We start from the raw sequence: 12,907 nt of genomic DNA, 5'->3' as shown, positions 1-12,907 counted from the left end.
AAACATTTAGAGAAGAGCTAACACCCATCCTTCTCAAACTCTTCCAAAAAACTGCAGAGGAAGAAACACTCCCAAATTCATTCTACGAAGCCACCATCACCCTGATACCAAAACCAGAAAAAGATATCACAAAAAAAGAAAATTGGACACCAATATCACCGATGAACATAGATGCAAAAATCCTGAACAAAATACTAGCAACAGAATACAACAGCACATTAAAAGGATCATACACCACCATCAAGTGGGATTTATTGCAGGGATGCAAGGATTCTTCAATATACACAAATCAATCAATGTGATACACCACATCAACAAATGAAGGAATAAAAACCATATGATCATCTCAATACATGCAGAAAAAGTTTTGCCAAAACTCAACACTGCTTTATTGTTAAAAATTCTCCCAAGAATGGGCATAGAGGGAACCTCCTCAACATAATAAAGGCCATATATGACAAACCCACAGCAAGCATCATACTCAGTGGTGAAAAACTGAATGCATTTCCACTAGGATCAGGAACAAGACAAGGATGTCCACTCTCGCCACATATTTTTTTGTTTTTAGTAAGTTTATTTATTTATTTATTTTTAATTTTGGTTGCACTAGGTCTTTGTTGCTGTGTGCAGGCTTTCTCTAGTTGCGGCGAGCAGGGGCTACTGTTTGTTGTGGTACACAGGCTTCTCATTTCAGTGGCTTATCTTGTTGCAGAGCACAGGCTCTAGGGGCATGGGCTTTGGTAGTTGTGGCATGTGGGCTCAGTAGTTGTGGCTCAAGAGCACAGGCTCAGTAGTTGTGGCACAAGGGCTTAGTTGTCCCTGGCATGCAGGATCTTCCCAGACCAGGGTTTGAACCCATGTCCCCTGCATTGGCAGGTGGATTCTTAACCACTGTGCCACCAGGGAAGTCCTCACTCTCGCCACTCTTATTCAACATAGTTTTTGAGGTCCTAGCCACAGCAATCAGAGAAGAAAAAGAAATAAAAGGAATACAAATTGAAAAAGAAGAAGTAAAGCTGTCACTATTTGCCGATGACATGATACTGTAAACAGAAATTCCTAAAGATGCCACCAAAAAATGACTAGAACTAATCAATGAATTTGGCAAGGTTGCAGGATACAAAATTAACGCACAGAAATCTCTGGCATTCCTTTGCACAAACAATGAAAAATCAGAAAGAGAAATTAAGGAAACACTCCCATTTACTACTGTAACAGAAAGAATGAAATACCTAGGAATAAACCTACCTAACGAGGTGAAAGACTTGTACTCAGAAAACTATAAAAGACTTATGAAAGAAATCAAAGAAGACTTCCCTGGTGGCGCAGTGGTTAAGAATCCGCCTGTCAATGCAGGGGACACAGGTCCGAGCTCTTGTCTGGGAAGATCCCACATATCACAGAACAACTAAGTCCATGTGCCACAACTACTGAGCTTGAGCTCTAGAGCCCACGAGCCAAAACTACTGAACCCGCGCACCGCAACTACTGAAGCCCATATGCCTAGAGCCTGTGCTCCACAACAAGAGAAGCCATCGCAATGAGAAGCTCACGCACCACAACAAAGAGTAGCCCCTGCTCACCACAACTAGAGAAAGCCTGCATGCAGCAATGAAGACCCAACACAGCCATAAATAAATAAATTTATTTTTTATAAAAGAAATAGAAGATGACATAAACAGATGGAGAAATATACCATGTTCTCGGATTGTAAGAATCAATTTTGTGAAAATAATTATACTACCCAAAGCAATCTACAGATTCAATGCAATCCCTATCAAACTACCAATGGCATTATTCACAGATTTAGGACAAAATAATCTTACAATTCGTATGGAAACACAAAAGACCCCGAATAGCCAAAGTAATCTTGAGAAAGAAAAACGAAGTTGGAGGAATCAGGCTCCCTGACTTCAAACTATACCTACCTACTATACTTGAAACTACAGTAATCAAGACAGTATGGTACTGGCACAGAAACAGAAATACAGATCAATCGTACAGGATAGAATGCCCAGAGATAATCCCACGCGCATATGGGCACCTAATTTATGACAAAGGAGGCAAGAACATACAATGGAGAAAAGATAGCCTCTTCAATAAGTGATGCTGGGAAAACTGGACAGCTACATGTAAAAGAATGAAATTAGAACACGACCCAACACCATACACAAAAATAAACTCCAAATGGATTAAAGACTCAAATGTAAGACCAGACACTATAAAACTTTTAGACGAAAACATAGGAAAACCACTCTGACATAAGCCACAGCAAGATATTTTTTGACCCACCTCCTAGAGTAACAGAAATAAAAATAAACAAATGGACCTTAATGAAACTTAAAAGCTTTTGCACAGCAAAGGAAACCATAAACAAGATGAAAAGATAACCCTCAGAATGGGAGGATATATTTGCAACTGAAACAACAGACAAAGGATTAATCTCCAAAATATACAAACAGCTCATGGAGCTCAACGTCAAAAAAAACAAACAATCCAGGTAAAAATGCGCAGAAGACCTAAATAGGCATTTCACCAAGCAAGACATGCAGATGGCCAAGAGGCACATAAAAAGATGCTCAACATCACTAATTATTAGAGAAATGCAAATCAAAACTACAATGAGGTATCACCTCACACCTGTCAGAATGGCCATTATCAAAAAATCTAGAAACAATAAATGCTGCAAAGGGTGTGGTGAAAAGGGAACCCTCCTACACTGTTGGTGGGAATGTAAATTGACACAACCACTATGGAAAAAGTATGGAGGTTCCTTAAAAAACTAAAAATAGAACTACCATATGACCCAGCAATCCTACTACTGGGCATATACCCAGAGAAAACCATAATTCAAAAAGAGAAACGCAGGGCCTTTGTATGGAAGTATTATGGCAGCACCATAGCACTGGTGGAGGATGAGGAACAGGTGAAAATTACTGCAGTTCTCTCAGGATCTCTTGGGGGGATCTCTGCTGCCCCGCTGCCAACCCATTGGACTACAGCACTGCTTCTTCAAAGTGTTTAGAGGAGAATCCTTGAGCCTGTTGGAGAAGCAGCAATGGTGAGATGACCCATTCAATCTCCTGACTGGAACAACCAAACTCTGGCTGCTGACATTCTGGAGTTGTTGGCGGGGAGAAGATTAGTGGTCTTGACATTCACCATGTAAATGACAGGGTCTTGGGGCTCCAGCCGGGTGTCAGGCCTGTGTCTCTGAGGTGGGAGAGCCGAGTTCAGGACATTGGACCACCAGAGAACTCCTGGCCCCACATAATATCAATTGGCAAGAGCTCTCCCTGAGGTCTCCATCTCAGTGCTAAGACCCAGCTCCACTCAATGACTAGCAAGCTCCAGTGCTGGACACCCCATGCCAAATAACTATCAAGACGGGAACACAATCCCACCCATTAGCAGAGAGGCTGCCTAAAATCATAATAAGTTCACAGACAACCCAAAACACACGACTGGACGTGGTCTTGCCCACCAGAAAGACAAGATCCAGCCTCATCCACCAGAACACAGGCACTAGTCCCCTCCACCAGGAAGCCTACACAACACACTGAACCAACCTTACCCACTGGGGGCAGACACCAAAAACAATGGGAACTACGAATGTGCAAACTGCGAAAAGGAGACCCCAAACACAGTAAGTTAAGCAAAATGAGAAGACAGAGAAATACGCAGCAGATGAAGGAGCAAAGTAAAAACCCACCAGCACAAACAAATGAAGAGGAAATAGGCAGTTTACCTGAAAAAGAATTCAAAGTAATGACAGTAAAGATGATCCAAAATGTTGGAAATAGAATGGAGAAAATACAAGAAATGTTTAAGAATGACCTAGGAGAACTAAAGAGCAAACAAGATGAACAACACAATAAATGAAATTAAAAATTCTCTAGAAGGAATCAATAGCAGAATAACTGAGGCAGAAGAACAGATAAGTGACCTGGAAGATAAAATAGTGGAAATAACTACCACAGAGCAGAATAAAGAAAAATAATGGGGCTTCCCTGGTGGCGCAGTGGTTGAGAGTCCGCCTGCCGATGCAGGGGACGCGGGTTCGTGCCCCGGTCCGGGAGGATCCCACATGCTGCGGAGCGGCTGGGCCCGTGGGCCATGGCCGCTGAGCCTGCGCGTCCGGAGCCTGTGCTCCGCGGCGGGAGAGTCCACGGCGGCGAGAGGCCCGCGTACCGCAAAAAAAAAAAAAAAAGAATAAAAAAAGAAAAAGAATGAAAAGAATTGAGGAGAGCGTCAGAGACCTCTGGGACAACATTAAACGCACCAACATTTGAATTATAGGGGTCCCAGAAGAAGAGAAAAAGAAAGGGACTGAAAAATATTTGAAGAGATTATAGTTGAAAACTTCCCTAATATGGGAAAGGAAATAGTCAATCAAGTCCAGAAAGCACAGAGGGTCCCATACAGAATAAATCCAGGGAGAAACACACCAAGACACATATTAATCAAACTATCAAAAATTAAATACAAAGAAAAAATATTAAAAGCAGCAAGGGAAAAGCAACAAATAACACATAAGGGAATCCCCATAAGGTTAACAGCTGGTCTTTCAGCAGAAACTCTGCAAGCCAGAAGGGAGTGGCAGGACAAATTTAGGTGATGAAAGGGAAAAATCTACAACCAAGATTACTCTACCCAGTAAGGATCTCATTCAGATGAGAAATTAAAACGCTTACAGACAAGCAAAGCTAAGAGAATTCAGCACCACCAAACCAGCTTTACAACAAATGCTAAAGGAACTTCTCTAGGCAGGAAACAAAAGAGAGGGAAAAGAACTACAAAAACAAACCCAAAACAATTAAGAAAATGGTAATAGGAACATACATATCGATAACTACCTTAAATGTAAATGGATTAAATGCTCCAACCAAAAGACATGGACTGGCTGAATGGATACAGAAACAAGACCCATATATAGGCTGTCTACAAGAGACCCAATTCAGACCTAGAGACACATACAGACTGAAAGTGAAGGGATGGAAAAAGATGTTCCATACAAATGGAAATCAAAAGAAAGCTGGAGTAGCAATTCTCATATCAGACAAACTAGACTTTAAAATAAAAACTATTACAAGAGACAAAGAAGGACATTACATAATGATGAAGGGATCAATCCAAGAAGAAGATATAACAATGGTAAATATTTATGCACCCAGCATAGGAGCACCTCAATACATTAGGCAAATGCTAACAGCCATAAAAGGGGAAATCGACAGTAACACAATCATAGTAGGGGACTTTAACACCCCACTTTCACCAATGGACAGATCATCCAAAATGAAAATAACTAAGGACACACAAGTTTTAAATAATACATTAAACAAGATGGACTTAATTGATTTTTTTTTCAGTTTTTAAAAGGAAGACTTATTCGACAAGTTTCACTTAGCACAATACACCTAAAAGGAAAATCACAATACAATGAAAAGATTTAAACCAAGGCCTCAGAATTTCATACAAACACCAAGACCAAAATCCTAAAGTATTGGTATTGCGTCTCAAATTTTCCCCATTAACTTAAAAAAAAAAGCTTAAACTTACGTACCATAGAGGTTATTAAATGAAACTAGAATTAATAAACATGCCAAATGTTTCACTTTTAATTGTAGACACAGCTCCTATATTGAGTTCTACAAAAAAGCATGTCTTTCAACAATGCATCCAGTGTTAAACGTAATGTGGTGCAAGCAACATTTAACATAATTCAGCTGCTTTAACCTAAATAAACCTACTGTTTAAATACATCCTACAATATAACTAACTTGAGAAAAGCTGAAAATTATTTAACAGTAATAGATTACTCAACCTAGTTACATCCTAAATGAATGTTTGTGTTCAAAAATACTGAAACTTAAGTCTTTAACACAATCCTGATTTCCACTTAGAGTAAGCATAAATCACAAGCTTGTATTGCAAAACTGTTAAAACTTAAGTTTTTTTTTCTTTTAAAAAATGTTGACCAAGAGTCAGTGATCAGAATCAATTACATTCCCCATCCACCACTCATACTGGACATGCTAGACATCCCTCCCATTCCATTCACTCCCATAGATGCTCAGCTTCCACTACTGAAGCAGCTGCTGTTCAGTGCTCCTTGGCTGTCTATGCAGTGTTTGATTGAAGATCACTGGAGTTTTCCTGTAAAACTTGGTCATATCCACTCATGCTGCTCTGGCCACCATAGCCACCTCCATAATGACCACTCAGCTGCTGGCTGGCTGGGCTGCCATAACTAGACTGGTTTGACAAGCCCATGCCTCCCATCATTTGGCTACCATAAGCACCACTGCTTGCTCCTGCTGTAGAATTCAAGGAGAGCTCTACATATCTGTGTTTGTAAGCACCACCACTTGCTCCTGCTGTAGAATTCAAGAAGAGTTCTACATATCTGTGTTGCATATTTGCTTTGTCTTTTGCTATAGCTGTCACAGCATCTTCATGAGTTGCAAACTTGACATCTGCTTCACCAGTTGCTCTGCCATCAGGACCAATTTCAAAATGTACTCTCACAGGGTTGAGTGGTGAAAAAAAATTATAAATGTCATTCTCAGTAGTTCTGTAAGGTAATCCCTGCATGTGTACACAGTGTCCTGTTGTGCTCTGGAAAGTAGAGCCACCATCCCCATATCTGTGATCTCACATTCCTGAACAACAAATCTATCTGACCCAAATCCATAGCCATCATTATAGACATATAATCATCATAGCCTCCATAACCCCCACCATAAGCACCATGCCTCATCCTTTCAAAGCCAGCTCCTCTTCCAATGCTGTTATACCCTCTGCCATAGGGACCTGGCCACTGCATGGGCATAAGTTTTCATGGTGGATCATAGTGAGTTCTAACTTCAGCTCGACTGCTTTTAAAGATTTCAATATACCTGTGCCCTATTCTTTCCTTGTGTTTCTTTAGAGCCTTTTCAGCTATTTCCTGTGAAGCAAACTGCACGAAGGCCTCCCCCGTACTCCTCCCCTGGAAGTCCACCAGCAATGTTATCCCATTTGGCACGATTTCCAACCCTGAGAAGAAGTGAACAATTTCCTCCTTGCTACATCCAAAGGGGAGTCCTCTAAGCCATACAAAACCATCACTGGCCGTGTCAAGACTATTTGGACCAGTATGCTTCAACACCCAATCCATTTCAATGTTGTTTGACTTGAATACTTCAACATATCTGTGTCCCATAGTTTCTTTGTCTTTTTTTAACGGCCAATTTGACTTCATCTTCTGATTCAAGTTCAACTATATCCTCGCCACTCGGTCTGCCTTCTCTGGTGTAGATGAAATGAACACCTTGAGCCCCATCTTGAATTTTGCAGTCAGAAAAAAACTGCTGCACTTCGTTGGCCGAGCAAGACCAAGACAAGCCCCAGACCTTCACCATGAATCCCGCGCCACCTTTGGTGCCCAACATCAACGTCTTTTAGGGAGTCTGGGTGTCAAAACAGACTCCACACACAACTTCAGCACAGATGAGAAGAAAATCAATTGATATTTATAAGACATTCCATACAAAAACAACAGAATACACTTCCTTCTCAAGTGCTCATGGAACATTCTCCAGGATAGATCATATCTTGGGTCACAAACCAAGCCTTGGTAAATATAAGAAAATTGAAATCCTATCAAGTGCCTTTTCTGACCACAATGCTATGAAACTAGATATCAATTACAGGAAAAAAAAACTATAAAAAATACAAACACATGGAGGCTAAACAATATGCTACTAAATAACCAAGAAATCACTGAAGAAATCAAAGAGGAAATCAAAAAATACCTAGAAACAAATCACAATGAAAAAATAACGACCCAAAATCTATGGGATGCAGCAAAAGCAGTTCTCAGGGGAAGTTTACAACAATACAATCCTATCTCAAGAAACAAGAAAAATCTCAAATAAACAACCTAACCTTACAACTAAAGCAATTAGAGAACAAAGAACAAAAAAATTCCAGAGTTAGCAGAAGGAAAGAAATCATAAAGATCAGATCAGAAATAAATGAAAAAGAAGTGAAGGAAATGATAGCAAAGATCCATAAAAAAAAAAGCTGGTTCTTTGAGAAGATAAACAAAATTGATAAACCATTAGCCAGACTCATCAGGAAAAAAAGGGAGAAGACTCAAATCAACAAATTAGAAATGTAAAAGGAGAAGTAACAACTGACACTGCAGAAATACAAAGGATCATGAGAGATTACTACAAGCAACTCTATGCCAATACAATAGACCACGTGGAAGAAATGGACAAATTCTTAGAAAAGCACAACCTTCTGAGACTGAATCAGAAAGAAAGAGAAAATTTAAACAGACCAATCACAAGCACTGAAATTGAAACTGTGATTAAAAATCTTCCAACAAACAAAAGCCCAGGACCAGATGGCTTCATGGGTGAATTCTATCAAACATTTAGAGAAGAGCTAACACCTATCCTTCTCAAACTCTACCAAAATATAGCAGAGAGAGGAACACTCCCAAACTCTTTCTAAGAGGTCACCATCACCTTGATACCAAAACTAGACAAAGATGTCACAAAGAAAGGAAACTACAGGCCAGTATCACTGATGAACATAGATGCAAAAATCCTCAACAAAATACTAGCAAACAGAATCCAACAGCACAATAAAACGATCATACACCATGATCAAGTGGGGTTTACCCCCGGAATGCAAGGATTCTTCAATATATGCAAATCAATCAATGTGATAAAACTTATTAACAAATTGAAGAATAAAAACCATATGATCATCTCAACAGATGCAGAGAAAGCTCTTGACAAAATTCAACACCCATTTATGATAAAAACTCTCCAGAAAGTAGGCATAGAGGGAACTTTCCTAAACATAATAAAGGCCATATATGAAAAAACCACAGCCAACATCATTCTCAGTGGTGAAAAACTGAAACCATTTCCACTAACATCAGGAACAAGATAAGGTTGCCCACTCTCACCGCTATTATTCAACATGGTTTTGGAAGTTTTAACTACAGCAATCAGAGAAAAAAAAGAAAGAAAAGGAATCCAAATCAGAAAAGAAGAAGTAAAACTGTCACTGTTTGCAGATGACATGATACTATACAAAGAGAATCCTAAAGATGCTTCCAGAAAACTACTAGAGCTAATCAATGAATTTGGTAAAGTAGCAGGATACAAAATTAATGCACAGAAATCTCTTGCATTCCTATATACTAATGATGAAAAATCTGAAAGACAAATTACGGAAACACTTTCCATTTACCACTGCAACAAAAAGAATAAAATACCTAGGAATAAACCTATCTAAGGAGACAAAAGACCTGTATGCAGAAAACTATAAGATACTGATGAAAGAAAGTAAAGATGATACAAACAGATGGAGAGATATACCATGTTCTTGGATTGGAAGAATCAATCTTGTGAAAATAACTATACTACCCAAAGCAATCTACAGATTCAACACAATACCTATCAAACTACCAATGGCATTTTTCACAAAACTAGAACAAAAAATTTCACAATTTGTATGGAAACACAAAAGACCCCAAATAGCCAAAGCAATCTTCAGAAAGAAGAAAGGAGCTGCAGGAATCAGCCTCCCTGACTTCAGACTATACTACAAAGCTACAGTAATCAAGACAGTATGATACTGGCACAAAAACAGAAATATAGATCAATGGAACAGGACAGAAAGCCCAGAGATAAACCCACAGACATATGTTCCCCTTATCTTTGATAAAGGAGGTAAGAGTATACACTGGAGAAAAGACAGCCTCTTCAATAAGTGGTGCTGAGAAAACTGGACAGCTACATGTAAAAGAATGAAATTAGAACACTCCCTAACACCATACAAAAAATAAACTCCAAATGGATTAAAGACTGAAATGTGTGGCCAGACACTATAAATCTCTTAGAGGAAAACATAGGCAGAACACTCTATGACATATATCACAGCAAGTTTCTTTTTGACCCACCTCCTAGAGAAGTGGAAATAAAAACAAAAATAAACAAATGGGACCTAATGAAACTTAAAAGCTTCTGCAGAGCAAAGTAAACCATAAAGAAGACGAAAAGACAACCCTCAGAATGGCAGAATATATTTGCAAACTGACAAAGCAACTGACAAAGGATTAATCTCCAAAATATACAAACAGTTCATGGAGCTCAATATAAAAAAACAAACAACCCAATCCAAAAATGGGCAGAAGACCTAAATAGACATTTCTCCGAAGAAGATATACAGATTGCCAGCAAACACATAAAGGGGTGCTCAACATCACTAATTATTAGAGAAATGCAAATCAAAACTACAATGAGGTATCACCTCACACCTGTCAGAATGGTCATTATTGAAAAATCTACAAACAATAAATACTGCAGAGGGTGTGGAGAAAAGGGAACCCTCTTGCACTGTTGGTGGGAAGGTAAATTGATACAGCCACTATGGAAAATAGTATGGTGATTCCTTCAAAAACTAAAAATTGAACTACCATATGACCCAGCAATCCCACTACTGGACACACACCCTGAGAAAGCCATAATTCAAAAAGAGTCATGCACCACAATATTCATTGCAGCACTATTTACAATAGCCAGGACATGGAAGCAACCTAAGTGTCTATCAACAGATGATTGGATAAAGGAGATGTGGCACATATATACAATGGAATATTACTCAGCCATAAAAAGAAATGAAATTGAGTTATCTGTCATGAGGTGGATGGTCCTGGAGTCTGTCATACAGAGTGACGTAAGTCAGAAAGAGAAAAACAAATACCATATGCTAACACATATATATGGAATCTAAAAAAAAAATGTTACTGATGAAACTAGTTGCAGGGCAGGAATTAAGAGGTAAACATAGAGAATGGACTTGATGACATGGGGTGGGAGGGCAAAGCTGGTGTGAAGTGAGAGTAGCATTGACATATATATATACTACGGAATGTAAAATAGTTGTCTGGGGGCTTCCCTGGTGGCACAGTGGTTGAGAGTCCGCCTGCCAATGCAGGGGACACAGGTTCGTGCCCGGTCCGGGAGGATCCCACATGCCACGGAGCGGCTGGGCCCATGAGCCATGGCCGCTGGGCCTGTGCGTCCGGAGCCTGTGCTCCGCAACGGGAGAGGCCACAACAGTGAGAGGCCCGCGTACCGCTAAAAAAAAAAAAAAAAAAAAAAAAATAGTTGGCTGGTGGGAAGCAGCAGCATAGCACAGGGAGATTGGTTCAGTGCTTTGCAATGACCTAGAGGGGTGGGATAGGGAGGATGGGAGGGACTCTCAAGAGGAAGGGAATATGGGGACATGTCTATGCATACGGCTGATTCACTTTGTTGTGCAACAGAAAGTAACACAGTATTGTGAAGCAATTATACTCCAATAAAGATCTATTAAAGGGACTCTCCTAGTGGCACAGTGGTTAAGAATCCACCTGCCAATGCAGGGGACACAGGTTCGAGCCCTGGTCCGTGAAGATCCCACATGCCGCAGAGCAACTAAGCCCATGTGCCACAACTACTGATGGCCTAGAACCCGTTCTCCACAACAAGAGAAGCCACTGCAATGAGAAGCCCGCACACCACAACGAAGAGTAACCCCTGCTCGCCGCAACTAGAGAAAGCCTGCACACAGCAATGAAGACCCAATGCAGCCAAAAATATAAATAAACTTTTTTTAAGAAAAAGGTCTATTAAAAAAAAAAAGATTAGCACAAGAATGTTCATAGCAGCTTATTCATTGTAGCCGCAAACCAGAAACAACCCAAATGTTCATCAATAGGGGAATAAATACACACTGTGGTATATTCATGCAATGGAATACTACTGAGCAATAACAAATAATGAACTATTGATACACATAATAAAATAGATGATTTCAAAAACGTATTGAGAAAAGAAGCTAGACACAAAACACTGCCTACTTTATTATTCCATCTATATGAAGATTTAAAAGATGAAAAATGCATCTATACTGATAAAGATTAGAACAGTTGCTGCCTGGCATTGCTGGGCAGCAGGAGGTGGAAGGGAGAGACATGAGGGACTTGAATAGAAAGTGGCTGGAGGCACCTTGCTGTGTTGATGGAAATGTCCTGTGTTTGTCTTGACTGGGGTGTTTATTACATGAGGGTGTACAATTGTCTTAAATGATCAAACTATACACATAAGATCTGCACATTTTACTGTATGTCAATTATATCTCAATAAAATTAATTAATGAAAACTAGGTTTTGTAAAATTTTAGTGAATTTTTCAAAAATATTGTTTCCAAATTGACCTTATTTACTAATGCACTGAGAAATTAAAATCACTCAAAAGAGAATTTCCACAAGTTCCTACTATTATCACATCTACCCACTGTATATATGTGCCCAGATACTGCCTTTCCTCCTGTTTGTAAAAATGAATTATCTGTGCTCCTAAAGCCAACCCCTCCATTTGAGCACTAGATCCCATTCTTTCTCATCTCAACTCATCAAGGACATAACTCTAGTAATTCTCCCCATGCCCTCCTGCACATTAACTCTTCTGTCTCTACTGGATCATTCACACAAGCACAGAAACATGCTCTAAAACATCCCATCCTAAAACAGAGAGAGAGGAGTTGTTCCTTGAGTTGACACTTTCCTCCAGCTCCCACTCTAGTTCTCCACTCTTTTTATAAAAAAACTCTTCAAAAATGTTGACTGTATTCTGTTTTATAAGTTCTTTCCATGTATTCTCTTAAACCTACTCCAATCAGAGTTTTGCCACCAATACTCAACTCAAACTGCCTGCCAACATCAACAATAGGCTTTATGTGGCCAAATCCAATGGTCAATTCTCAGTTCATTGATCTCTCCTTTCTCCCTGAATCATACTCCTCATTTGCTTTTAGGTATCAGTTTTCCTTTTACCTCATTGGTCGTTCCTCCTTT

General features: G+C 39.6%; 1 pseudogene; it reads right to left on the bottom strand.

Annotated features, from left to right (window-relative positions):
* Positions 1-6,120: 6,120 nt before the first annotated feature.
* Positions 6,121-7,555, bottom strand: LOC132423652 (heterogeneous nuclear ribonucleoprotein H-like; annotated as a pseudogene).
* Positions 7,556-12,907: the final 5,352 nt, after the last annotated feature.

This window comes from Delphinus delphis, chromosome 1 (assembly GCF_949987515.2).
Source record: "Delphinus delphis chromosome 1, mDelDel1.2, whole genome shotgun sequence".
NCBI lineage: Eukaryota > Metazoa > Chordata > Mammalia > Artiodactyla > Delphinidae > Delphinus > Delphinus delphis.
This window is presented reverse-complemented; position numbering and strand designations above follow the sequence as displayed.